The 27,072-nt window shown below is 45.2% G+C and overlaps 1 pseudogene across 1 annotated transcript in view; it reads right to left on the minus strand.

Annotated features, from left to right (window-relative positions):
- Positions 1 to 8,867: 8,867 nt before the first annotated feature.
- Positions 8,868 to 27,072, minus strand: part of LOC146847630 (uncharacterized) — a 79,381-nt pseudogene continuing 61,176 nt past the window's right edge. The window contains exon 3 of the transcript XR_014981136.1: positions 8,868 to 12,181. The product of XR_014981136.1 is annotated as an uncharacterized LOC146847630 (transcript). The remainder of the gene's footprint in view (positions 12,182 to 27,072) is intronic.

The following is a 27,072-nucleotide window of genomic DNA, read 5'->3' on the forward strand; positions in this document are numbered from 1 at the left end:
TTCATTGGATCATTCATAGGCCTCATCTCTTTCTACAATATGGAGCCTCTTCGCGGCGTCTGCCTCAAACTGCTGCTTTTTGGTCCTGCCATCTGGTTCCTGCAAGTAGGACAAGTAAGCCCATTTCATATTTTTTTGTGGTTATCTCCTTCCTACAGGTTTTTTGGTCAGTGCACTGTACCCTCTCATTGCCCGTGCCTTATTATTGAAATTCCTTCTTCCCTGGATGTTGCCTACTCTGTGACTTTGACTATTGGGCTTCCTGCAGATTCCTTGCATATATTTCCAATTTTTTGTGTTCGGGTATTTTCTTATTTTTCAATTCATACCTATATACCAACCCCTTCCTTACAATCAGAAAATACATTATTTTTCCCTGCCTGATGCCTTTCTTATGACGTTAATAGGAACCATGTTGGGTTCCCCTCCTATGGATTACTGGGAGCTACTTCTAATCCTGATTGGCCTATTGTGGGTTCTGAATGTTCAGAGTGATTATTGGGTGAGCATGACGTTTTCATACAACCATCATAAATGGTATGAGAGCACAGTATGTTTCTAGTCTCTATTCATGTGTTGTTTCTTTCTTTTCAATGGCAATACAGTTGACTACTCTTTTCTGAAGTAAGCGATACTTGTTTTGAGCCTCTACCCTGAGAAGGCGACTATTCTCCCCATAAGAAATCCTTCGTACTTTTCACCATTTTTCTCCTCCTTCTCCCTGGTGGTTTACAGCTTACAGCTGTTCTCCAGTCCGCGTGGAGTGTTAGTCACAAGGTAAGAGGATGGACTGTTTCTGTTCCTGTAGTACCTGGTTTTCAGGTGTGTGGGGACTCTCAACATGTATTCAGCAAAAGAGTTTATATAAAATGAGGCTTCCTTTTTGCTTGTAAACACAAGCCTGAATAGCATTTGTGTTCCTTTACTTCTGAATCTAAATTTCTTTTCCAGTTACATGGTTCCATGAATGTAAAGCCAAGAGTTGATAATGTTGGATTTTAGCTCCCAAGAACTGGAAACTTTGCTGCTCAAGATTCAACCTCTACCCAACCATCAACCTTTCAGAAACTGATAAAGAATTAAATATTTCAAGAGCTCTTTCTATTACCAATACTTTTACCATCATACACTGATTCTGTCCTTTCACTGGTTAGGATCTAGTTCAATTATGCTCTGGAAATAAGAAACTCATAAAATATAATTATATACAATGAATCTGACTGAGAATCATTTACACAGTCTGTGGTGAGCGGGCAAATCTCTCAAGAACCAAGCTCAACGTTGGACACCTCTGGGAAGTACCACTACGGTGGGTGCATTTACAGATGCATGTGATGATGGAAATGAGCATCACTTTTCCTGCATCAGGGCTTCGGAGGTAAATGTTGTACACCTCTGGCCTTATCCCTGAGAGTTACTGCTCATATTTTCCTACTTTCACTTCTCATACTTTTATACACTGTTCTCCAGCCGCTGTCACTGAACCATAAAAGTTGCGTAACATGACCAAACGCCACATTCAGCTATGAATATTCATCAGTGTGTCCTTGTGTAATTGATTATTTTGAGAGTTTTCTATGGAGCAAACTTGACCCAAGGGTGTCAGAGTGCATCGGTATTTTCTCACCAGAGTTGGTGCTTACACAGCCTGAGAACTTAACCACATTGTGTACCTCTTACAGGCCAAATTGCATACAGAGATTTTTCCATAAGCAGGTTGGTATTTGTGGTTACCTATTTGCAGTTTATATAAATGGATGCCTCCTGTTTTGGTTGGGTATATATATACATGCAAGCTTTTTGCTGCATAAGTGCATTCGAAGCTATGGAGGATTTCTGTCGCGCTCCTCAACTCCTCAGGATCGGAACGATGCTCATTATGGTCCACCTCTTGATAGCTTCGAGTCTGAGTGCTATTATAGCACAGAACAGCGAAGCGATCAAACAAGGGAGGGAACAGCAGGGAAGGAGACCTGAAATGACATGAAAGCAAGCACATAATCAACATCCGTTGATATACTTCATCCTCTTCCCCCGCCCCGTTTGATGGCCTGGTATTACAGAGAAATAATTACCTGTAAAGAAAAAGAAGGACGTGTGTTGTCCCAATGGGTCCAACTCAATGTGCTCCTCCCAAGAACAGGAGGCAGGTAAAAGCAAGACCCCGTCACAACGAGGGACATATATGAAACACTAGAGAAGAAGATAATACTTGGTTTAGATATATGAGGTGTGCGTGGTATCCTCTCTATAAGTAACACCCCTCACAGCTTAATAAAAAATGAAGGGGCTCGTACCCAGATTCTCCTCTGGTCAGGTATCACAGAGGTTGTATGAGACAGACTTGGCTCATCCACAATCCCCTGCTAGAATTGATACACATTCATAAAACACAATTAGCAAAACTCAAATCCTTGAGTCGATTATAATTCCACAAGGATATGTCAGGTTCAATGCTCCACAACACAAAGTAAAAGCATTCTCTATCCACTCCTGGTGGTAATGTCAAGATATAACACAAACTGTCTGTAGGAGTATGGTATAGCTCCTACCATACACCCTTGCCCTGGTGTCCCTTCTACTCGCAAAAGACCACAAACGTGTGTCTCGCCAACGAGGAGGAACACCTAATGCTTTGGGTTTGCCACAGAACACACACCAAATGCTTGTATCCAAAAGCGAAGACCTCAAGGGATATGTGATCCAATTTCAATCGGCCCTTTAAATAACCATAGGCACTTTCCCAAACTGTGCTTGCCGGTATCAGAAGTGGTGCAGCTGCACCCTTACCGGACCCACTCTCGTGGTTGCCGATGGCCTTCCAGGACCGGTATTCCCTCACCGGGTTAATGGCTGTGAAACTCCACACGGGGTACCAGGCGGCATCTCTGCTCGGAGGCGCCTGCCGCTGAACTCCATCCACGAGCTACGGAAAGATCAGGAACAAAGGAGCGCAAATGCAAAACGACCTCTTCGCGTCTCTGCATACGGAATACTCGTCAACGCCGCAAGGGCGGAAGTGTGCTGTGCGTGCTTGCCGCGCTGCCGCCAGTGCTCATGGGACATGTAGTCTTTGAGCCGTTTCTGTGCTGATCTCGGAAAACAGCACAGGGCTCATGCGAGACCTGACAATTCCTGCTCTGAGAATAAGTTTGGCAGGGAACTCATTACAAGGTGATGAGGAAACAAATAGATAGTAGTTGGATGATTGTTGTCCTAACCAGATTACTAGAGCATAATATACAATTATGTAGAAGACATAGTGAGTGTGGGAGGTGAATCAGTGCCTAAGTATCTATTGAGGAGTAGTAATTTTTCTTTAAACACGCTTTCATTGGCACATATCAGGAGCAAAGAACAGTAGCCATTACACTTGGCTATAACAGTTGCGGACTGGGCCATTGTACATCAACGGGATAATATGCATTTTAATAGCAATAACAAAGCAAATGTAAAGAACAAAACAAACCCATCCTACTCCCTTCAACAGCTGCCAAAGTACACATTACTCATACAACTTGTCAAGGAGCTGAATACCAGTACAGAAAGAAACTGCAAATGGGGACGAATAGCTCAAAAGTAAGAAGAGCTCAGGTATTAGCAGGAGTCAGACAATGTAAAGAGGCCCTCATATGACAATACTGAATGTCATAAACTAAAGGCAAGGTTGCATGTAACAGTACTAGTTGTAAATGAACATCTAGAAGGAAGGTCGATCGGGGAATGTCATCATCCTTGATTAAGGATTTAAACCCCTCTAGAAAGAAGTCCCATAATTGTGAAATGTGGTGTTTGCGACAACCTGCTCTTTCCTCCATGTGTAAGTGTGTACTCCAAAAGAGAAGCCAAAGGAGCGAGACCTTTTTCGAGTTGGCACGGAAGGAGGGCCAAGAGCAATGATCTGCTAATATCTCAGGAAGCAAGCAGTTTCAGATTCCGAGTGTGTTCCTCGAGAAAGATTGTGCGAGACGTCTATCCTTCTTGAGTTTAGGCAGTGTCAGATTTAGTGTGTCTGTGCTCCTTTCGGCACGTGTCTCTCCTGAACTTGACAGTTTATTTCACAAGGTGGACGGCTTTGTGTGTGATGCACGCTGTCATTCAAATTGCATCTTGCTTCAATTGGGAGACATTCCAGATTAATCATACTAGGGGTGTAGTGTTTGTAACGTTGTTCTCCTACTCCAAGACTAACCCTTAAAGATGCTGGGAGGATTTTCAGGGTGCAAGTAAGAGTTCCTTTGCTACAGTCTAATCTTGACAAAACTCGGGATAGTACAACGTTCTGGACGCATTAATTTGGTTTGATTGGTTTAACTTTCTTGAGGAGTTTGAGGTTACATATTGCACTTTTTGCAGTAAAAGTTTATGTGAGCGTTTTGGCCCATGTTTTTGTCTATAAGTATCCTAAGCTGATTTTGTGGAGTTGATGAGTTTGGGGGTCAGTTTAGTGAATCTAGGTGAATAGGTTTGAGTGTGTTGGGTTTATAGGTTATAATCCCTAAAGTTAGCTGAAACTATCCTGATTAGTCTCAGTTTTCTTCATGGTCTGTTTCATTAAATAAAAAACAACTTTTCTTTTATTTTAGTCCGCATTGTGCTTGCCTTCCAGTTAATTTCCAGGCATCTCATGTGTTTGTATGTGTGGAGAAATGAACAATCGCTGGGAACAGGCATTTTTATAATTCTGTAAATATCTGGTTTTGTTCTTCTCTCCCGCTAGTCCGGTCTTTTATCATCTACATTTTATCATTTGGTATTTGAATGTACCACGTAATTCTAATTTTATAATTTTCTGAAATTTTTCCATCTCACAATAAATGCTTCTTTTTTGCTCCTCTGTATGTCCACATGTGTATTATTGTGTTGTTCTTGCCAAATTCACTGCATCTTTAGGATCATTTCTATCTGTGGTAAATGAGGGTGTATTTTTAGTTATGGTGTTGTAGGAATGATAATTTACTAAAGTTCTTCCCACTTTCCCTACACCTGTATGTTTTTCCCCTATGTATGTTCTCTGATGTGTTTGTAGGTTTGATAATTCTCTAAAGCTCTTGTCACATTTAGTAGACGAGTCCCTAAAACTACTTCCACATTCACTGCAATGATATGGTTTTGCCCTACTATGTGTTCTCTGATGATTTTTTAGCTGTGTTGATTTAATAAAGCTTTTCTCACATTCTCTGCATTTGCGCGATTTTCCCCTGTGTGTATTCTCTTATGGTGTATTAGGTCTGATAATCGACTACAGCTCTTCACACATTCACTTCACTCAAATGGTTCTTCTCCCGTGTGCGTTTGCTGATGAAAGTTGAAGACTCAACAAAACTACTTCCAGATTCACTGCAATTATATCGTTTTTCCACTGTACATGTTCTCTGATGATTCCTTAATGTTGAAAAATACCATCATTTACTTCCAAATTTAGTACATTTGAATGGTTTTACCCCTGTTTGTGTTAGCTGATGAATTCTTAGATGTGAAGATGTGCTAAAACTATTTCCACAGTCAATGCATACAAAAGGTTGTTTCACCGTGTGTGTTCGCTGATGTCCTTGGAGGTGTGGGAACTGATTAAAGCTCTTCATGCATTCACTGCAATGGTATGGAAAAGAGAAGGGGAGAGAGATGGTGGAAAGAGATAGTAAGAGAGGGAGGGAGGAGGCAATCGTAGAGAGGGAGGTGAGAAGCGGAGCGAGAAATGGTGGAGAGAGAGCAAAAGAAAGGGAGGAGGGGGGAGGTAGAGAGAAAGCAGTACAGCAAGATGACCAGACGGGGCAGGCATAAGGGGAGATGGGAGCACAATAGACAGAGGAGAGGAGAAGGGAACAGCAGGGTAAGTACACGGACAATGGAGGGCAGCGCCAGACAGGGCAAGCAGATGTGGCAGTGGCAAACCCATGGACCACAGAGACCGGATGGGAGGAGGCGGGGGCACACTCACGGAGAACAGAGTGCAGGTGAGGGGGAAGGGGAAGAGGAAGGGACACGGTCATCAAGCTGACCATGAAGAACAGGCATGAGGGGGCAGGGGCATGAAAACAGAGAAGGTATTTAAGCTCTTGCCAGATTCGCTTAATCTTTAAGTTCATGGTAAATGTGAGTTTTTGCTTATGGTGTTTGCTAATGTCTTTCGAACTGTTTTAACTGACTAAAGCTCTTCACACATTCACTGCAATGGTATGTTTTTTCCTCTATGTGTGTTCGCTGAAAATTCCTCAATGATGAAGAGTACCTAAAACTGATGTTTGTCCACCGTTGGCGCTGAAGATGTCGACATTTCATTGATTGTTTGACAGGGCTCTACGTGTTTGAAAATGACTGAGTAGTCTGATTCGGGAATGGAAGGTCTTGTCAAATGTCGATCAGACATGTGATCACACTGTTGGTGATGTTCGGGCAGTTTTGGACTTGCGCAGCTCGCACTTTCTTTGAGCCTCAGCAGTGCGTCTCGCCTGGGAGATTTGGCAGGTTTTGTGAATGAGACTGCACTATGACAGATGGTTCAATTCGAGAGTTTCACAGGTGGCGGTGTTGATCTTGAGAGACTTCAGGGAGGCCTTCAGCGTGTCCTTAAACCACACCTTTTGTTCCCCGTGGAAGTACTTTCCCTGAGTGAATTCTCCATAGAAGAGCTGTTTGGGGGTGTGCTTGTCTGACATTCTGACAACATGCCCAGCCCATCTGGTCTGGGCTTTCATCAGCAGTGTATGAACTGGCGGCAGAATGGCTCTGAAAATGACTTCAGTATAAGGCACCTTGTCCTGCCATCTGATTCTCAGATGCTTGTGCAGACAGGACATGTGGAAGTGATTGAGCTGTTGTGCATGACTTTGGTAGACAGCCTTATGGAAGGCGTACAGCAGAGTTGGAAGCTCCACTGCTCTGTATACCTTCAATTTTTGTGGTAGCCAGGTCCCTCAACATTCCAAAACATTGGAGCACAATCTATTGAAGTCACAGTTGGCTTTTACAATTCTGCAGTTTACTTCAGCATTGATTGACACTGTTGGGGAAAGGGTTACTGCCCAGATATGTGGAGTGGTCCACTGCCTGCAGTCTCAGTTCAATTAGCGACGGATGGTTCTGTGTACGGAGCGTAGGCAGCTGGCTGGTACATGACCTCAGTCTTCTTGATGTTGATGGCAAGACTGAAGTTGCTGCACGCAGATTAAAACTTGTCTATACTGGCTTGTATTTCTGCCTCTGTACTAGCATTCAGAGCACAATCATTTGCAAAGGGAAAGTCCTGCATCACAGTTTACTTCACCTTGGTGACGGCACGCAGTCGCCTCAAATTGAAGAGTTTCCCTGTCAGTTCTGTACTTCCGGCCTCTAGAGATGGGCTGAACATTTTGAAGCAGTTCTGAATCACTCCTCAGTCATCAATGATGAGGCAATCAACAGGAGGCCCCAGGTTGCTGTCAATAACTCCATGGATGCTCCACCAGAAATAGACCAGTAATAGACAATGTGAAGAAAGCCATTAATCAGCTGTCAAGCGGCAAAGCCTCAGGGTCAAATGTCATACTAGCACAAGTTTACAAAGTCAGTGGTCTTGTGCTGCTAAGGAAACTCACTGAACTGTTTCAGTCCTACTGGAAGCAAGATTCACTCCACAGGAACTGAGAGATGCACCATCATACACCATGGAATCTCACTGCTCTGGACAGAGGAAAAAGTTCTGCTAAACCATCCGATCACTCGCCTAGAGGAGGGCTTACAGCCAGAAATGCAGTGCAGCTTCTGCAAGGATCGTTGAACCTCTGACATGATCTTCACCGTGTGTCTACTACAGGAAAATTGTCAAGAGCAGAATTGTGAACCATACAGAACTTTAGTGGACCTCACAAAAGCGTTTGACACTGTCATGTTAACATTTGGCTATCCTGACAGATTTATACTAATGGTACGGTGACTTCATGACAGAAGGGTGGCTCGAGGCCTGGCCTGCAACTCCTGAAAACCTGTGCAGCACATGACCTTCTGAACACCAACACAATCTTTCATCTCCCTCCCAGCAACAGGACTTTGTGGATGCATCCCTACTCCAAGCACTGGCATCAGATTGACAATGTCATCATCAGGCGAAGGGACAGACGGGATGTCAAGGTGACAAAGGCTATATGCGGCACGGACTATTGGACGGATCACAGGCTCATAGTATCCAAAATGAAGCTCCGTATCATGCCAAAGAGATGACCACAAGAGTGTAAGGCCATCAAAAGGATCAATGTGTTGAAGCTGAAGAACAGAAGCATCACTGATAAAGACCTAGAGAATCAGCTTGTTGGTTTTAGTCTTGCGGATGACAGGGAGAAACACTTACTGCGATTCAGCAGCACTGTCCACACAGCTGCATCGAAGGTATTAGGGCCCTTCATACGTAGGCATCAAGATTGATTTGATGAAAGTGATGTGGAAATCCAGGCCTTACTTGCTGAAAAGCACCGACTGCTTTGTGCCCCTCATAACGGTTCATCCTCAGCGGGAAAGCAGGCTGCCTTCATCAACTCTCACAGAACAGTACAAAACAAACTGAACAAAATGCAGGACTTGTGGCTGAGCACCAACGGACTGATGTTTGTCCATTGTTGTTGATGAAGCCTTGACATCTCATAGATTGGATGACAGAGATCTGTGCGTCCAAAGATGCCCGAGTAATCCGATTCTGGCATTGAACGTCCTATCACACTTCGGGCAGGCATGTGAATACACTGTTGGTGGTGTGCAGGCAGCTCTGGATGTACGCAGCTCAGATTTTCTCTGAGCCTCAGCCAGGGGTGGCTGGTGCCATTTAAAAATGGTGAGGCGTAAAATTCATCGAAAATTACTATTACCTGCCACACAAGCCATTATTGTAGCTTTAGGGTGCTGGAAAAGTCTTTATTGGCACACTTGTAGGAGTGTGATGGTTAGTAGTTGTGTTGTTACTATCATTGGTAGTGCTGGCAGGGGCAATGTGGGGTGCAAGCTGCAGTGTCCTCCTAACGAGAACCCGGACACTTATTTTATTTTCATTTTTTACAAATTAAGCACTGGAAGGGGTAAAAGCAACAAATAGGAGCGGTAGAACTGCTTGCTGGAAGGTGGTCTAGGTAAATTATTCACGTAACTTTATGGCGCACAGTCACATTTTAAAAAGGATATTTTTCACATTAAACAAATTCACATATGTCCAACAATTACAAATGGGAAGAAAATGGCATCTTTAAGTTTTCACACATTTACAACCCCAGTTAGAAGATCGGAATGGTAAACAGCCAAGGATATAAACAAAATTAAAGGAGAACTATGTTAACACAGCTAAATGTAACAAGTAACTGGGTATTATACTGCACTCTCATAACGATGCACTAATTTCAGCACATTCACAGCATTTATTACTCGAATACGCGATCTAAGATAAAACTGGTCACTACCTTATTGTACAAAATTAGCAGCAGGAGCCTAATATGGCGTAATTTGCCTCAGAGCACCACACATGCAGAGGCGCAGCCAGTGTGTCACGGGTGCAAGGAGGGAAATGGGTCCACGGCCAATGTTTGCGAACACTTTAAGGTGTTTAGTTTCACTTGTGAAATATTTCAATTGGCTTTTTTTTGTCAACAGAAAATGGCAAATGCTTGTAATTCCCTACCAGTACATAGTTCCCTTCCATTATCGCCTCACCCATTAGGCGCAATGCATCCCTATTCAAATTTTACAGCACGAGCTGTAAGTGCTGTAACTTAGTGGCAGTGAAGTTATCCAGGCCGATTTTGCATGCACCCAAGCGCCTGACCTCCAACAACTTCACTTGGTGGCTCCCTCACAGCTTTATCACCCACAATACATTTGTTTAATTCTTTAAGCAGGAAGCCCTGCGCACGCTGTGTCAATGGTGCTCTGTGGGCAGAAAACGACTCCTCAAAGTGAACATTTATTTAAGGGAGCATATCAAAAGAAATGTCTCCCAAGCATTGGACAGGCTATTTATACATAAACAGAACAGTGCCCCACAGAAACGCGGAACTGAGAACACTGGACGCTCACAAGCACGGTTCAATGCTCACCGACAAAGATCTTCCAGTCCTGCCCCCACCTCCTAAGCCAATCCTCGCGCTGCACTGCCATGTTGCTGATGACAGTAGTACAAGGATTTGCTGGGTCAGGGGCTTGCAACACTCCTTTAGACAATTGTGGGCTGTGGGTGCAATCCTCTCTGTGCTCCTATCAAGATAGGAGAGGGTTCAAGAGCGCATGTCAGAGGAAGGCACCCGTCCAACCCAACATGTGGCCTTCCCCCCAAGAGGCCTCAGCTGTGCATGTCACGCAACTATTAAAGCCACACCCCCACCCACATCGGACTCCGCTGCCCTCACCTTCCACGACTAGTGCAGAACAACAAACTTTGCCCACACTATACTGTGCACTGTTGAAGCAAATAAAAACATTTAAAATTGTGCCTGGGGGCAGGTGGCCAACACGCCCACATTAAGAAACTGCCCCGGCCTCAGCAGTGCATTTGCCCATGATTCCTTAATGCTGGAGAGTCAATAAAACTACTTCTAAATTCACTGAAATGCTATGGTGTTTCCCCTTTGTGAGTTCATAGATGTTTTTGTAGCTGTGATAACCAACTAAAGCTCTTCACACATTCACTGCAATGATATGGTTTTTCCCCTGTGTGTGTGTTCGCTGATGTCTTTGGAGCTCTGATGATTGACAAAAACTCTTCACACATTCACCGCAATGGTATGGCTTTTCCCCTGTGTGTGTTCGCTGATGCCTTCGGAGAGCTGGTAACTGCCTAAAACTCTTTACACATTCAGTGCATTCAAAAGGTTTTTCCCCTGTGTGTGTTCGCTGATGATTCATTAATGTTGAGGAATCCCTAAAACGACTTCCACAATAATTACAATGGCATGGTTTTTCCCCTGTGTGTGTACGCAGATGTCTTTGGAGATCTGTTAATTGATTAAAGCTCTTCACACATTCAGTGCATTTGAAAGGTTTTTCCCCTGTGTGTGTTCGCTGATGATTCATTAATACTGAAGAAAGACTAAAACTACTTCCACATTCACTGCAATGGTATGGTTTTTCACCTGTATGTGTTCGCTGGTGTCTTTGTAGGTTTGATAACTGACTAAAGCTCTTTTCACATTCTTTACATTTGAAGGGTCTTTCCCCTGTGTGGGTTCGCTGATGTATTTGGAGGTGTGATAACTGACTGAAGCTCTTCACACATTCACTGCACTCAAATGGTTTTTCCTGTGTGTGTGTTCGCTGATGTGTTTGTAGGTTTGATAATTGGCTAAAGCTCTTCACACATTCACTGCACTTGAACGGTTTTTCTCCTGTGTTTCTTTGCTGAGTGCTCTTTAGTAATGATGACAAACTAAAGCTCTCACTGCATGTGTCTGATACTTCTCTATTGGTAAATATCTCTGGGTCGGGTATATATTTTTCTACATCCCATGACTGTGTTTCCTGATGGGCCAACATGGCTGTTATTCTCACATTCCCTGTATGTGTGTTATTTCATGCATTGAATTTACAGTTTAAGAATAAAGTACAATGGTCACTAAACGCTTGCCACACTCAAAATATGTGCGAGGATTCTACATGCATGATTTTGTCTTTAGTTTGGATAATTATTTTGCATGCTTGCGGGTGAAGATTTAGCCTCCTTCTGGTCAGTGCAAATTTGGGCAGTGACTCTCTATTTTAGACAGAAGAACTGCCCTTTCCTTTACCTTTCAGCTGTCTTTTCTCTGGTTCCTGTGGTTTGGCCGAAAGGAGTTTACAATACACCTAGAACACTTAATGGTGGTCAGTTATCATTTTAGGAAGCAGAGCACTGCTGTAACTGGAGCACTGCTGTTACAGCACCATACCGATCCCATGATCAAAGCTTGTGTTGGACATCAGTTTATACAGGAGGTGGTTTGTTATTGCCTTCATTTTCTAGATGCCATTTGTTAGTCTTGTGGCATGAAGGTGCGTATCTCAGACTCTTGCATTCGCTGAATCGCCCTTGACTGTTTCTTCCAGGATTTGTCAGTTTATGTTCAGGATCCTCCGTCTCTGACTGCGCCGATGTTTTCTTGAATACTGGAGCCCATTATTTATTATGGTATTTTGCAATTTTACAGTATAATCTTCATCATTCATAAACATTTTGTGCATTCAAGGTTTTTTTCTGTTGGAAAGTAAAAAGATTTAAAATTATTAAATGGAAACGTAATGGAATATGAATACACAATATTTACCTGGCTATAAAAGACATCTCCCCTTTACTATCATTGAAACTTATCAAGCGTTATTTCATCATACACAGATTTTTTTTTTTATAAACAAATTTTATTGTGTCAATAGTCAAACATAGGGCAGAGCCCCCTAATACAAAGGGCATCCGCCATATCATATACTGCAAAGCATTGTCATTGACATTTAGATTACATAGTATCGAGATAGAGAATACACAGAACAAAACAACATGAACATATTGAGTCCCTTCCCTTTGCACTGTTCCACGGCTGTGTCTCTTTTGCCACCATAACGCCCACCCCAACAAATGAATCCCATAGCTACATGATCGCTTCCTCACCCGATGGCCCCCCATGGCAGTGAAGGAGAGACGCATCCGTAGGGGGCACCGTCTCCAAGTACAGACCCCGGTATTCCGCCCATTGTTTCCAAATATTGGGGTGCTTTTGCGGTCATCCCCTTGCCTTAAATATTGGTACCTCCAAGCCCATACAGAAATCTAGCCCGTTCTTACATGCCGATACAGAAGGTGGGGCTGATGCCTTCCACAATCTTGCAATATCTCTTTTAGCTAGAGTAAGCCCCAGCAGTAACAAGTGGCTTTTATAAATATTGCCCCAATACCCTCCATGATGTTTAGAATTACCAATCTTGGAGATATGGGGAGCTCCCACCCCAACACCTCTGCCAGGCAAGTCAGGACGCCCCGCCAAAACCTTGTGAGCGCTGTACAGAGCCAAATCGTATGAATGAGGGACCTCTCCTCCCGGCTACACTGCAAGCATATCGGGGATGACACCAGGCCCGCTCTCCACGGCCGTTGCCAAGTATAGTAAGCCCGGTGCAGGTATTTAAATTGGATAAAGCATAGCCGAGTTGCTATCGCTGCCCACCGAGGGGAGGCAAGCGCCTCCGTCTAAACATCCATCTATTTGGCCAAGATCACTCACCCATGCTTCTGTAAGTTTGTCACCAGTGATTGGTAGATTTTTGCAATTTTATGGCTGTGTAGATCACCCATAAACACCTTAGCTTCAATAGGATTACATTTGGGGAGAACCTCTATCTCTGAAATGCTAAGAGAGATAGCATGCCAAAATTTGAGATACTTATAAAATTGGGATTTAGGCATCTGGTATTCTCGCAGTAAATCCTGGAAGGATTTCAGGACATCGCCTCGCATCACATCTCCTAATGTAGAGATCCCCATGTTATCCCACCCACGAAACCCAGGGAGCGCGGCCAATTGTGGCAGTCGACCACTACGCCATAGTGGCATTTCCCCCGTTAGTTTGCCCCACCACCCCATCCTGAGGAGTGACTGCTTCCAGAGCTGGAATACCACCCGCATGGCTGGCGGTAGAGAATTGCACAGAGATGCTGAATATAAGATGGTATGGAGGGTAGTCTCTCCCATGTGCCATCGCTCCACTGCATATGCGGGGTCCCGCCTATTCCCATACCACCATTCATTCAGTACCAGCAAATGGGATGCCATATAGCACGATTGGATGTCCGATGTAGCCAACCCCCAGCAAGACGTGGACTGGAAGCAAGTCCGCAGCGCAACCCTGGGGACCCCCCCGCCCCTAGAAACTGGCCCAAAGCCGCATTGACCTGGCGAAACCAAGTATGAGGAATCGGGAATAGATGATTCTGCAACTGGTAGAGCAAGCGTGGCAGCGATACTATTTTAAAGATAGCGCACCTGTCATGAATGGAGAGGGGCATGTGTGACCAAGTTTTCATCTCCTCTCGCACCCGCGCCCAATGTCAGAGCAATATTTCTGTCCCATTTCATGTGCGGTGTATGCGAAAGGAAGACTCCCAGTACCTTACCCCCTCCGTTGTTACCTGTACCGCCGATGCCCAGGACACCAATCCAGCCCTCCTCCCCAGTACTCATAGGGTAGACCTACAGGGATTCATAAATAAGCCCGAGGATTCCCCAAAGATTTGCATTATACGGATCAGTCTAGGCCCCGTCCTGCTGATGTCCGTTAAAAAGAATAAAACATCATCTGCATATAGTGCGATGCGGTCTGAGAGTTTATGAGCCCACTCAAAGTCTTTTACCTGTGCATCCTTCCGCACCCATGCCGCCAAGGGCTCCATTGCTAAGGCAAATAAATACGGCGACAAGGGGCACCCCTGGCGCGTGCCCCTTCCAATTGAAAATGTGCAGGAGGTGGACCCTGCAACTCGCACTGATGCCGTAAGGTCTGTATACAGCAATTTTAAGTATGACAAAAATAGTGGCCCGATATTGAGGTGGTTTAGTAGCGCGAACAGGTATATCCAGCTGAGGGAATCGAACGCGCTCTCCATATCTGCCAATAACAGGACGGCCCGTTACCCAACTCCCTGCAAGGAGGCTATAGCGATGTGGGCCCGTCGGATATTATGGTGCATAGCTCTCTAAGGTGTAAAGCCCGCTTGATCGGGATGGATCAGGTTTGTTATATGTGATTGGAGTCAATTGGCCAGCACTGTGGCCAAGGTTTTGGCCTCAGCGTTCAAAAGCGAAATGGGGCTTTATGATGCGCGTTGTAACGGAGGCCTGCCGGGATTATGAAAAACAACCACCTCAGTGTGTCTCCACTCCCGTGGAAAGCGACCCCGCTTTGTCGCCTCGTCCACTACCCTGAGAAAATTGGGTCTTGATTTGAGGAAATATTTCTTTAAAAATTTGCACGGGAATCCATTAGGACCCGGCGCCTTACCAGAGTTCAAATCCTCCAGTGCCACGCAAAGCTACTCCATGGTGAGTGGGACGTCAAGGTCCGCCCTTGCCTCATCTGAAAGGGCTCAAGGTGGTAGAGCATCTATAAAACGTTGTACCGTGTCTTCCTGCAGGAGTTCCTTAGGGGTGTAGAGCTCTGCGAAATAGCTTGCGAAGCTCCCTGCTATCAAGGAGGGGTTACTTAGAACTCTCCCATCCAGGCCCAGTATACTGGGAACAGCCTGGAGGTGCAGGGCCCCTTGACACAGTCTATGCAGAAGTTTGCTGGACTTGTCGCCCATTGATAAATTCTGCTACGGGATGCCAGCCATGCCAATCGGGCCTCATCAATCAGGATACTAGAATGAGTCTGCTGCGCAAACAACAGCTGGTGGCGCACCAGACCCCCTCCATCCCCCGTACTACGCTGCTCGAGTTCTATCATTTGGGCCTCTGACCTCAGGATTGATTCCCTATGGAGTTTACGCGCTGCAGTGCAATAAGAAATGTCGACACCCCTTGGGTGGGCTTCATAGCCTTCCACAGGATTTCTGCCTCCTCTACCGATCCCACATTAACGTCTAAGTATTGCTCAATTGCCTTTTCCATATGGTTCCGATATGTCTCATCTTGCAGATGGGGAGAGACGCCAACAAATGGCCTGTCTCACGGGGCCTTCCTGTCACATAAGGACCACCGGGGAATGATCCGACAGACCCCTTGGGAGAATCTCAGCAGACCTTGCTCTACTGGCGGCGTCAGTAGGCACGAATATATAATCCAGGCGGGAGTATGAGTCGAGTGTCGCCGAGAGATGAATGTACCCCTGTTCTTCCCCATGTAGCCGCCTCCAAGGATCCGTCCAGCCCAGCCCCACCACCAGGGAGCTCAGTTTGGTAACTTGGTGAGCATTAGAGTAGCCTCCAGCTCTCCATCTATCTCTAGCCAGGTCCATTACATCATTCCAATCCCCCCCCCCTACTAACGCTAACCCTTCCAGTATGTCGGAACACAGGGTCGTGAGGCACTCAACTAGGGCCCACGACAGCGGCGGGGGACATACACGCAAACCAGCAACACCCGTTCCCGTTCCTCGTATAAGGAGTCCGTAATGAAGATGTATCTCCCCTGAGTGTCTGTCCAAGTCTTAACGTGCGTATGGGATCCTACGATGAATCAGGATCGCGACCCCCGAGACCTCCTGGTGAAACCGAAATGGAACACCCGAGTATAGCCATATCTAAGAAGACACAACGCTTTAGTTCCCATTAGATGAGTCTCCTGGAGCATCAGGATGTCCGCATGATAACGGTTGGCTTGCTGAAGTATAGCCCCTCTTTTTACTTTGTCTAACGCCCCTCTGATGTTCCAATTCACTATTCGAAGATCGCCCACAGGAGCCCGCACTTTATCTATGGGGACCGCCATTGGTAGATCCGGGAACTCTGGCATGTGGGACGTTTATCATACAACGTGTAAGCAGTGGCCATGCAGGGCAGTGACTCAGCCCAAATAGACAACGTGTTCCCCAACTTCCCCCTTTCCCCCAATACCTCAAAACTGCTGAAGTACCTGTCACAGTGAGGATGGCTTGCGGACCCCAACAGGAGCCCCCTGCCTGACCCACCACTGGTTCCCCAATAACCAGCCCATAATCAACAGGTGTTCCCCTCAACTATAGAGAGTCTCACTAAGGTACTAGCCCCCCTCTTGCCTAATTAGCCTGAGCATGTGTCTCCAGCTACCCCCGTCTTTTGTATCGGCTAGGAGGCCGAGGTCCCTTGATGAGGCATCGATGTGGACCTGTCACTACGGGACTTGGATCGCCGTCTGGATCTTGACCATTTGTTTCCTTTAGGTTTGGGCTTTGGTGATCTTTGGAAGGGGTCACTAGATGACGAGTCAGATTCCATCCTGGACGACGTATGGGGCAAGTCTTCATCATCTCGTCCGTCCAGCTGAAAATGTCTTCTGGCATCTTAAAGAATAGCGTACGTGACTGGTACACCACCCTTAGCCTGGCTGGGTGTAGCAAAGCATACCGAAGTTTCAGTTCTTGGAGGCGGGCTCTTGCTGCCATGAATGATTGTCGCTGCTGCTGGACTAGTCGCGTATATTCTGGAAATATAAGGATACAATTGGAGGCATAGGTCAAGGGTTCCTTGGGTCTGGCTTGCTTTAAGATAGTGTCCCTTTCGTGATAATTTAAGATCTTTGCGATGACTTTCCGCGGTCTGGCACCTGGGGGCGGCTTCTGCATCAAGGCCATATGAGCCCTCTCTATGATTAAACAGTGGGACAACGATTCCAGGGGGAGTCAGTCTGTGAGCCACTGGGTCACGAACCGTTCCATATCCCCCCTTCACACTCTGCCCTCCGCATCTTCCACACAAGATGCAAGACCTCTGGTTATGGTTTCCCAGGATTCCACTTTTTTCTTTATAGTAGTGACCGAATCTTCCACCTCCGATATCCTGGTCTCAGTCTCAGTGATACGCTCCAACGCGTTCCGGAGATCTTGTCTAATAAGCATAACGTCTGAGCACACAACTCCAATTTTCGCATCCAAGGCGATTCTAGACTGCGTTATAGCCGCCATTAGTGCAACGTTATCTGGCATGCTTCTCGCTGCGCCCCTTGTTCTGGTGGCAGGGCTCCCGCTCTGGTGTAGCGATACAGGGTACTCTGCTTGGAGGACCCTCCCAGCGTCCTTCGTCATGATGTACACTTGACACTAGACCCCTCAATATGACACTACTAGCACGCCCGAGTCGGGCCCTCAGCACAACCGCTCTAGTTTATCCTGCGGTGTGGGGATCTTCCCTTCTTTTACTCTTGTGTCCATCTCTGCGTGCGGGTTCCTAGGGTAGCGGGCCCCGGGCTGAGGCCTCCAGCCCACAAGCCGGACCGGGATCTAACCTGGCCGCTGCTGCAGGCAGTCGTACCTCCTTCCATCCTAGTGGGTGTCCTGCTCGCTGCCTGCTCACCGCTCCCAAACTATAAGGGTGGTGCTCCGGTCCAGCATGCACCGTCTATGAGCCGCTTCCACCAGGCAAGACACTACTTCTTATGGACCCCAACTGCTATTATTGCAGCGTCGTCCCCGTGGCCCTATATCCAGTGCAGGCCGGCTGGTATGATCACAGATGTACGTCAGGTCTCTCTGACTTGGGGTCCTCTCCCCCTCTAGGCCACACAGTGGTCAGCACAGCCCCCAGCGACCCAGTCCGATCCCTCTGCATGTCACTGTCGACCCACCCACGCGGCCCGATCTGGCCGCCGGGTTGAGGCAATCGATTGGGGGGGGAAAGGAGGACACCCACCGAGCCATTGCCTGAATCCTTCCGGCCTCACATATGCCATCTCTGCTGTTGCCGATTCTCTGGTCAGGCCCCCAGAGGCGATTGTGGGCCCCAACCAGCTCTCACACTTGTGGCTCCCTCATCGGTGCCGCGTCCACCGTGTTCGCCTATGGCAGCCACCCTGGAAGCTCCGCCTTGATACCGCTCACTAGGCTGCTCAGCCCGTGGGCCACCGCCGCCGGAGCTCCTGTCGACACTCCTATTCGCCGCAATCACCGCCACCCATCTCTGCTACTATAGTGGGAGTCATTTCAGGGGTGAGGCGGCCAATGAGGCAGGATAAATGTAGGATATTTTATAGGACTGAGCGGAGCTCGCCTAACACGCGTCCACCATTATGGATCGCTAGGCCATGCCCCCAATCATGCACAGATATTTAACTAAAGGCTCTGTTTAAGATGTCACATCGTATCCAGTGTTCGCAGAGTAACTTAGAAAATAAAAACCACGCATGGGGCACCAACAAACTATAGGTGCCGATTCAGGCCAATGCATATGGTCAAGATTGTGTTAACGCAAGAACAGCTCCTAAAATAAGAAATGGATCAGGAAGGCACAAGACTACAGACAACACATCAGAATGTTGTGCCATACATCAAATATTACTCTTCACAGAGGTGCCTGACTTCATTCCTTGTTCCCACAATATGCTTCATAGCAGCGGTTCATTGATTTTATTTATTTCATGGTTTCACTTTTTTCAAATCTTTTAGCTATTAGTTCCTCAGTTTGATCCCCTGGAATGGGAGCTCCCCAGCTGGACCAGGAGGCTGAGGTGGGCTATATAGTATTTTGTTTAGTTGTCCCATCTTTAACTTTAGTGCTTGTTGACAGAGTACACTAGCGTTTTATCAGATCATACCTTCCCTCCTTTTGGCATCTTATTGGTTGAAAGCTGAGGTGTGTCGGTGTAGCGAGAGCACTAGTGATGCCGCAAAGACAAGTTCATCTGCACCCTTCCACTCCCGAACCGCGCCTAGCACCTAAAACACAGCATCTCTTCAGTCAAAAGGCTCGGTCCCCATTTCCTAAACCTTTGCTGCTCTCCAAACTTTCAACCATCAAGGTAAGATCTGTTCTTACATTTATTCATCGGCTTTTCACTTGCATTTCAGATGGTCCTGCACTCAATATTCCTTGTCCAGCCCGAAGCCTGTGGCCGAGTTTTTCTAACCACATGATTCCCATGACTTGTCGTAGGTCTCCCCTCCTACTCACACTTTACAACATCACCTGTACAAACCACTGGGCCCACATTTAATGGAAACGTACTGAATTGTGCTCATTCAAGTTGGAAAATTCACCGCTGCACATAACGTAAAGATAAAGTGCCTTGTGTAACTCTCACACATGCCCGACAAGCGTACGGTCGTCATACAGCTTTTGAATAAACAAAAGCTCACGCCAGACTCTAATTACGGTACTCAACTTACACAGGAACAGAGATGCTAGTTCCCAAATCCACCCCGACAGCAATCCAGAGCTTAGTGTGACAAGTCTCTAGAGTGGCTATCTAGGGGGAAGGGGGAAAGTGGATAAAATAACAAAAGAGAGAAGAGACTGTTCTGCGGCTTCCTTCAGGAGTCCGTCCAGCAGACTTCTTTTGCTGAAGAGATAACCTGTAGACAAGAGTTATTGTTATCATAAACTTTTAGTCCTTAACCTCTCTTATCTCTTAACCCCTATTGCCTTATTTCCTTACATGCCAATTTCAGAACTCAGCTTCTCGTCTATTTCTTTTCTGTGTGTGCTTCTATTTCCTTAACTATATTCTTCGTCTGCAATTAAAAAGGAAATAGCTAGAACCCAAGGTTTATCTGCCTCATATAAATCTTTCTCTCTGTGCTTCTCACTTACTTTCCTATATTTCTTTTCACTCTCCTATGTTTTATCTTCCTTGGTATCTGCCTTAATTCACAGTTTCCTTTTCTTTTTTGCACACCTGCAAGATATTTACATTTATCTGTTAAGAACTTCTGCTTTCTTTTTAACTAGGTGTTATCTATTTTAATTTGGTATTCTACTTACTGAGTTTGAAGTCTTTTCTTATTGGTAATTATTCATCTGTGTATTTAATGCTTTCTCTTCTTTTCGTGGTGGTATTTTACTCTCTGTACTTAGCTACTGTTCGACGACTTATCTCTGTGGTAAGTATGGTTTTATCTTATTCTAATTATTTGCAGTTGCTCAAGCGTTCTAACCTGTATTGCAATTCTCTCTTCGATTTTTCAGGACTTGCCGTTACTACTCGTTACCTCTGTGAAGAATTACAGTAAAGCCACTTTCCTCACAGTAAGTTCTATGACTCTATTGATATCAGTAATTTACTTCAGTTCTCTGACGTGACAAATATACACTCGTTAATTTAGCTTCGTTTTTCTTTTTCTTCCTTCAGATGCTCCTGTTGACGCTGCTTCTTCTCCCTGACGACTCGGTGCGAAATCTTCACAAACTAAGATTTGCTGTTCTCCTCAAAAGTCACTTTACTTCATTGAACTCGGATTTCGAACTTGTATCTACTGACTTCCGAAAACCCTTCAGTTTAGATTCTGAAAAGCCTTCGAACGAAACCTGAAACACTTTTTGTCAGCGCACCTGACTCTCTAGAATTCTTGGTGAAGTGCGCAGTTCCTAAGCAGCGCGAGCCTCACCTAGGATTCCAGCGCGTTCTCTGCCAAACACTAGAACGCTAACAGCTACTCGGTTCTGGTGGCCTTTTCTGGCGCCATTTCCGAGTCAGCTCCACCCATGTACCTTCCATTGCTCGGGGTGTACAAACTTTGAATCTTCGATGCGCAATTAAACCTATCTGTAATCTTGGGGTCCTGACAGTACCCTCCAACAAGGTAGGTTCTCTCCTCTGGGGTTTAGTTGGTGATCGTAGGTGAAAGGCCTTAACTAATCTTGGAGCATGGACATCTTCCTCTCGTTCCCAAGACCTTTCCTCGGGCCCATAACCCTTCCAGTCCACCAAATAGTATAACTTCCCTTTTTGTATTTTGGAGTCTAGAATTTCCTTGACTTCAAATTCAGTACCAGTCTCTAGCTGAAGAGGCCTTGGAGGCAGGTTTTTTCGTAGATTTTCTGGAGCCTTCTTCAACAGGGATATGTGGAAAACTGGATGTATTTTCAACTTTGGTGGCAATTGAACTCGGTAAGTCACCGGATTTATCTTCTCCTCTACCAGATATGGACCAATAAATCTCGGTTGAAACTTCCGATTACCTTTCAATCTCAAATTCTTAGTACTCAACCAAACCCTGTCTCCTATTTCCAATGAGGGGCCTACTTGCCTCTTTCTGTCTGCATAACTCTTATATTTTTCTTTAGCTAGTTCAAGATTTTCAATTGCCCTCTTATGTACCTGATCTAACTGTGTTACGATCTCCTCCACCGCCGGAACTGAGATCTCGGTTTGCCTGAGGGTCGAATTGGGATGTCTTCCATAATTCATAAAGAAAGGGGAATACCCAGTGGAAACATTCTTTGCATTACTATGGGCGAACTCTGCTGCCCACAAATAGTCCGACCAATTTCCTTCTTGTTTCAAAAGAAACAATCTCAGATACTGTTCTAGTTCCTGGTTCACCCTCTCGGTTTGACCATCAGTTTCCGGGTGGTAACTGGTGGAAAAACGGACTTCTGTACCCAACCCTTCCATGAAAGATTTCCAAAAGTGGGAAATGAACTGTGGACCCCTATCTGTGATTACTATTTTAGGGATTCCATGTATTTTCACTATTTGAGCACTAAAATGAGTCGCCAACTGCTTAGCTGTTGGCACTCCCTTTAAAGCTGTAAAATGAGCCATTTTAGAAAGGGAATCTACTACTACTAAGATGGTATTGTAGCCCTGACTAAGGGGTAAGTCAGTTATAAGGTCTAATGTAACAGTGTGCCAAGGATAAGGTGGAGTGGGTAAGGGCATAAGTAAACCTTTTGGGGCCCGCCTTTCGGATTTTCCCTGAGCACAAATCTCACAAGTCTTAACATATTGCTCAATACTCTTCGACATTTCAGGCCACCAGTAGTGTCGCTGGATCAGTTCTCTGGTCTTTGCCTCTCCCTTATGTCCTGCCAACTTTGCATCATGGCATTCCTTGATAATCTGTTGCTGCAACTCTTTAGTGGGAATATACAGAGCTCCTTGGAAGTAGGGCAACTGATTACGAACCTCTCTTCCTTCCTTCTTCGCCCACTCTTTCAAGGTCTTTTCATCCATTGCGTCAGAGATACCCTGTTCAAGGTCAACTGAAGTGATTGCTCCAATAATCTTCTCACTTGGGATAATGGATTGATTTCCTAGAGGTGTCTTTTGATTTTCTGTGTCTATCCTAGACAAGGCATCTGCTTTTCCGTTCTGGGCCCCTGGTCGATAAGTAATGACGAAATCATAATCAGCAAAGTACAGCGACCATCGCAATTGTCTTGGTGTTAAGGTTCTGGCTGTTTTTAGAAATTTTAAATTTCTATGGTCTGTATATACTGTGACTTGATGCTGTGCCCCCATTAAATGATGTCTTCAATCTTTGAATGCGTCTTTTATGGCCAATAGCTCCTTCTCTGTGATGGTATAGTTTATTTCTGCCGGAGTCAATGTTCCTGACCTATAGGCGACTGGATGCAGCTGCCCCGTTTGCTTGCTTCGTTGGGACAAAATTCCTCCCACCGCCTGATCAGAGGCATCGGTCTCCACATAAAATGGTTCAGTCGGATCTGCATGTTGTAGGATTGGGGCTGACGTAAAACTTCCCTTTAGGGATCGGAAGGCTTCTTCAGCTTCAGTTGTCCATTCAAATTTGACCCCTTTTTTCAATAGACGGGTGAGTGGTAAAATCTTATGCGAAAATTCTCCAATGAATCTCCGGTAAAAATTTGCAAAACCAATAAAGCTTTGGACTTCTTTGACGCTCTCGGGGGACTTCCAATTTATCACCGCTTCGATCTTCTTGCGGTCCATAAGAATGGCCATTGGTGAAATTACAAAGCCCAAAAATTCAACCTGAGAGACACTGAAAGCACACTTCTCTAGCTTTACAAACAGTCTGTTTTCTCTCAGCTTCTGTAAGACCCTTCTAACCTGATCCTGATGTTCTTCATTGTTCTCAGAGTAGATAAGGATGTCATCGATGTACACCAGTGCACACTGGTCGATGAATTCCTTCAATACATCGTTAATGAAGTGTTGAAAGGCTGCGGGAGCGTTACATAGCCCATAGGGCATAACCTGATATTCCAATAGGCCGAACCTCGTTCTGAAAGCTGTCTTCCAATCATCGCCCTTCTTCATTCTCACCAGATGATACGCTCCCCTCAGATCCAACTTCGTGTAAATTGTTGCTCCTTTCACTTGATCTAGCAAAACAGATATTAGCGGCAATGGATAACGGTTCTTTTTTGTAATCTTATTGATGGCTCTGTAGTCGATGCAAGTCCTCAAATCTCCTCCTTTCTTTGGCAAAAAAATAGGGGCGAGGATACTGGGGACTGCGAGGGACGAATGAAGCCGTTTGCTAGATACTTATCCAAATACTCTTTTAGGTGATGGTGTTCTTTTTCCATAAGGGCATACACACGGCTGCTAGGTAGATTTTAACCGGGTTCTATCTCAATTTTACAATCATAAGGTCTGTGGGGTGGTAATTGTTCTGCCTCCACTTCATTGAATACGTCTTCAAAATCTCGATATTCCTCTGGTATGTCTTGTACATGGATTACACAAATTGATCCTCCCGTCTGAAACAACGAATGTGCAGGATTCATCTCTTGCTCCTGCAGCTGGCCTCTGAAACAATTTCCCAAACAATAATCTGATTCCATCTTAATGGCTCTGGTACTCCAGTTGATTGTTGGATTATGTTCAGTAAGCCAGGGAAGCCCAAGGATCAACTGGAATTGGGGGGCATCGATCAAGTTAAACTGGATCTTCTCCTCATGTCCGTCATTCGAGATCAGATGAATTAATTCTGTGTGACTGATTATTGGACCTGAGGACAGATTGGTTCCATCCACAGCCCTAACGGGCTCAGCTTTTAACTTTTTGATGGCTTCGATTCCCACCTTGCTCGCAAACTTTAGATCGCAAAAGTTTCCGGTGGCTCCTGAGTCGATCATCACTGAGACTTCCCTCAGCGTCACGTGTCGAAACCTGATTTCCATTGATAAAGTTAGATGTGGCGCTGCAGACTGTAGAGTATTGGCCACCCTATGTTCTTTTGGAGTCTGATCGAAAATCGCATCCACCTGTTCAACTCCTCCAACAGATGGTGCCTTTAGTTTTTCCTTCGGCTTGAAACTTCCCTTGGGTTTCTTTGGACACGCACGTACAAAATGACCTCCCGATCCACAGTACATGCATAGGTTGTTGGTTCTTCTCTTTCCTTCTCTTCTTTGGAAAGAGGACCCCGTATTGTACCAATCTGCATTGGTTCGATGCCCTGCTGACCTTCATTGCTTCGTCCTCCTTCCGACCTTACTCGATCAAATCGTGGAATCACTGACTTGAAATCTTTCCTTTTTTCACCTTTTCTTTCCCCATGACGGAAATCGATTTCCAACACTAAATCCACCAACGCTGAGATTTCTGTGGCTCTATTGGGTATTCCGGCCAATGCATCCTTTAGCTCATCTTTTAAACCTCGATAAAACACCACTGCTCTCTTACTCTCAGGCCAGTTGGTTTCCACCACTAGTTTATTGAATTGAGCCAAATAAGAGACCACATCGTGGTTCCCCTGTTTCAGGTCGAGTAGCTCGTTGTCTACGGCTTGGGATATCCGCCTTCTGTCAAATATTCGAAGGAACTCTTCTTTGAAGTTCTCATAATTCCGCAATATGGGATCGTCCTTTGAAATCAGAGGCAAAGACCAGGATGCTGCATCCCCACTTAAGTATGACAACACAAAGGCCACTCGAGACTGAGCATCTGGAAAAATGGAAGGGCGGCACATGAAGTGTAATGAGCACTGCGTAATGAATATTTGAGCCTTCTGCGGATCCCCACTAAAACGCTCGGGTGCCGCTAATGGAATGACAGGTTAGAGGGAGTGAATCACCTGAGTTGTCCCTTCTGTCAATGAAGCTTGAGCGTCCGACCCTGAACCAAAAGGTTGTCTAAGCCTTTGCGCCAATTCTGCGGTTTCTTTTCTAGAATTTACTACTTCTAATCTGAGGCTCTGGTTTTCCTCTCAGACTGCACTTAACTCTTTTTGTATGGTATCTAATATTGTTCCTAAACCTTGTACGTCTATTCCCTCAGCCATCTCTGTTTGGGTGTAAAATGCAACGTGGGCACTTCACTCTGTCAGACTCTAATTACGGTACTCAACTTACACAGGAACAGAGATGCTAGTTCCCAAATCCACCCGACAGCAATCCAGAGCTTAGTGTGACAAGTCTCTAGAGTGGCTATCTAGGGGGAAGGGGGAAAGTGGATAAAATAACAAAAGAGAGAAGAGACTGTTCTGCGGCTTCCTTCAGGAGTCCGTCCAGCAGACTTCTTTTGCTGAAGAGATAACCTGTAGACAAGAGTTATTGTTATCATAAACTTTTAGTCCTTAACCTCTCTTATCTCTTAACCCCTATTGCCTTATTTCCTTACCATGCCAATTTCAGAACTCAGCTTCTCGTCTATTTCTTTTCTGTGTGTGCTTCTATTTCCTTAACTATATTCTTCGTCTGCAATTAAAAAGGAAATAGCTAGAACCCAAGGTTTATCTGCCTCATATAAATCTTTCTCTCTGTGCTTCTCACTTACTTTCCTATTTTTCTTTTCACTCTCCTATGTGTTATCTTCCTTGGTATCTGTCTTAATTCACAGTTTCCTTTTCTTTTTGCACACCTGCAAGATATTTACATTTATCTGTTAAGAACTTCTGCTTTCTTTTTAACTAGGTGTTATCTATTTTAATTTGGTATTCTACTTACTGAGTTTGAGGTCTTTTCCTATTGGTAATTATTCATCTGTGTATTTAATGCTTTCTCTTCTTTTCGTGGTGGTATTTTACTCTCTGTACTTAGCTACTGTTCGACCACTTATTTCTGTGGTAAGTATGGTTTTATCTTATTCTAATTATTTGCAGTTGCTCAAGCGTTCTAACCTGTATTGCAATTCTCTCTTCGATTTTTCAGGACTTGCTGTTACTACTCGTTACCTCTGTGAAGAATTACAGTAAAGCCACTTTCCTCACAGTAAGTTCTATGACTCTATTGATATCAGTAATTTACTTCAGTTCTCTGACGTGACAAATATACACTCGTTAACTTAGCTTCGTTTTTCTTTTTCTTCCTTCAGATGCTCCTGTTGACGCTGCTTCCTCTCCCTGACTACTCGGTGCGAAATCTTCACAAACTAAGATTTGCTGTTCTCCTCAAAAGTCACTTTACTTCATTGAACTCGGATTTCAAACTTGTATCTACTGACTTCCGAAAGCCCTTCAGTTTAGATTCTGAAAAGCCTTCGAACGAAACCTGAAACACTTATTGTCAGCGCGCTCTGAAATGCGCACCTGACTCTCTAGAATTCTTGGTGAAGTGCGCAGTTCCTAAGCAGCGCAAGCCTCACCTATGATTCCAGCGCGTTCTCTGCCAAACACTAGAACGCTAACAGCTACTCGGTTCTGGTGGCCTTTTCTGGCGCCATTTCCGAGTCAGCTCCACCCATGTACCTTCCATTGCTCGGGGTGTACAAACTTTGAATCTTCGAAGCGCAATTAAACCTATCTGTAATCTTGGGGTCCT

The sequence above is a fragment of the Triturus cristatus genome, chromosome 4_1 (assembly GCF_964204655.1).
Source record: "Triturus cristatus chromosome 4_1, aTriCri1.1, whole genome shotgun sequence".
In the NCBI taxonomy this organism is placed as follows: domain Eukaryota; kingdom Metazoa; phylum Chordata; class Amphibia; order Caudata; family Salamandridae; genus Triturus; species Triturus cristatus.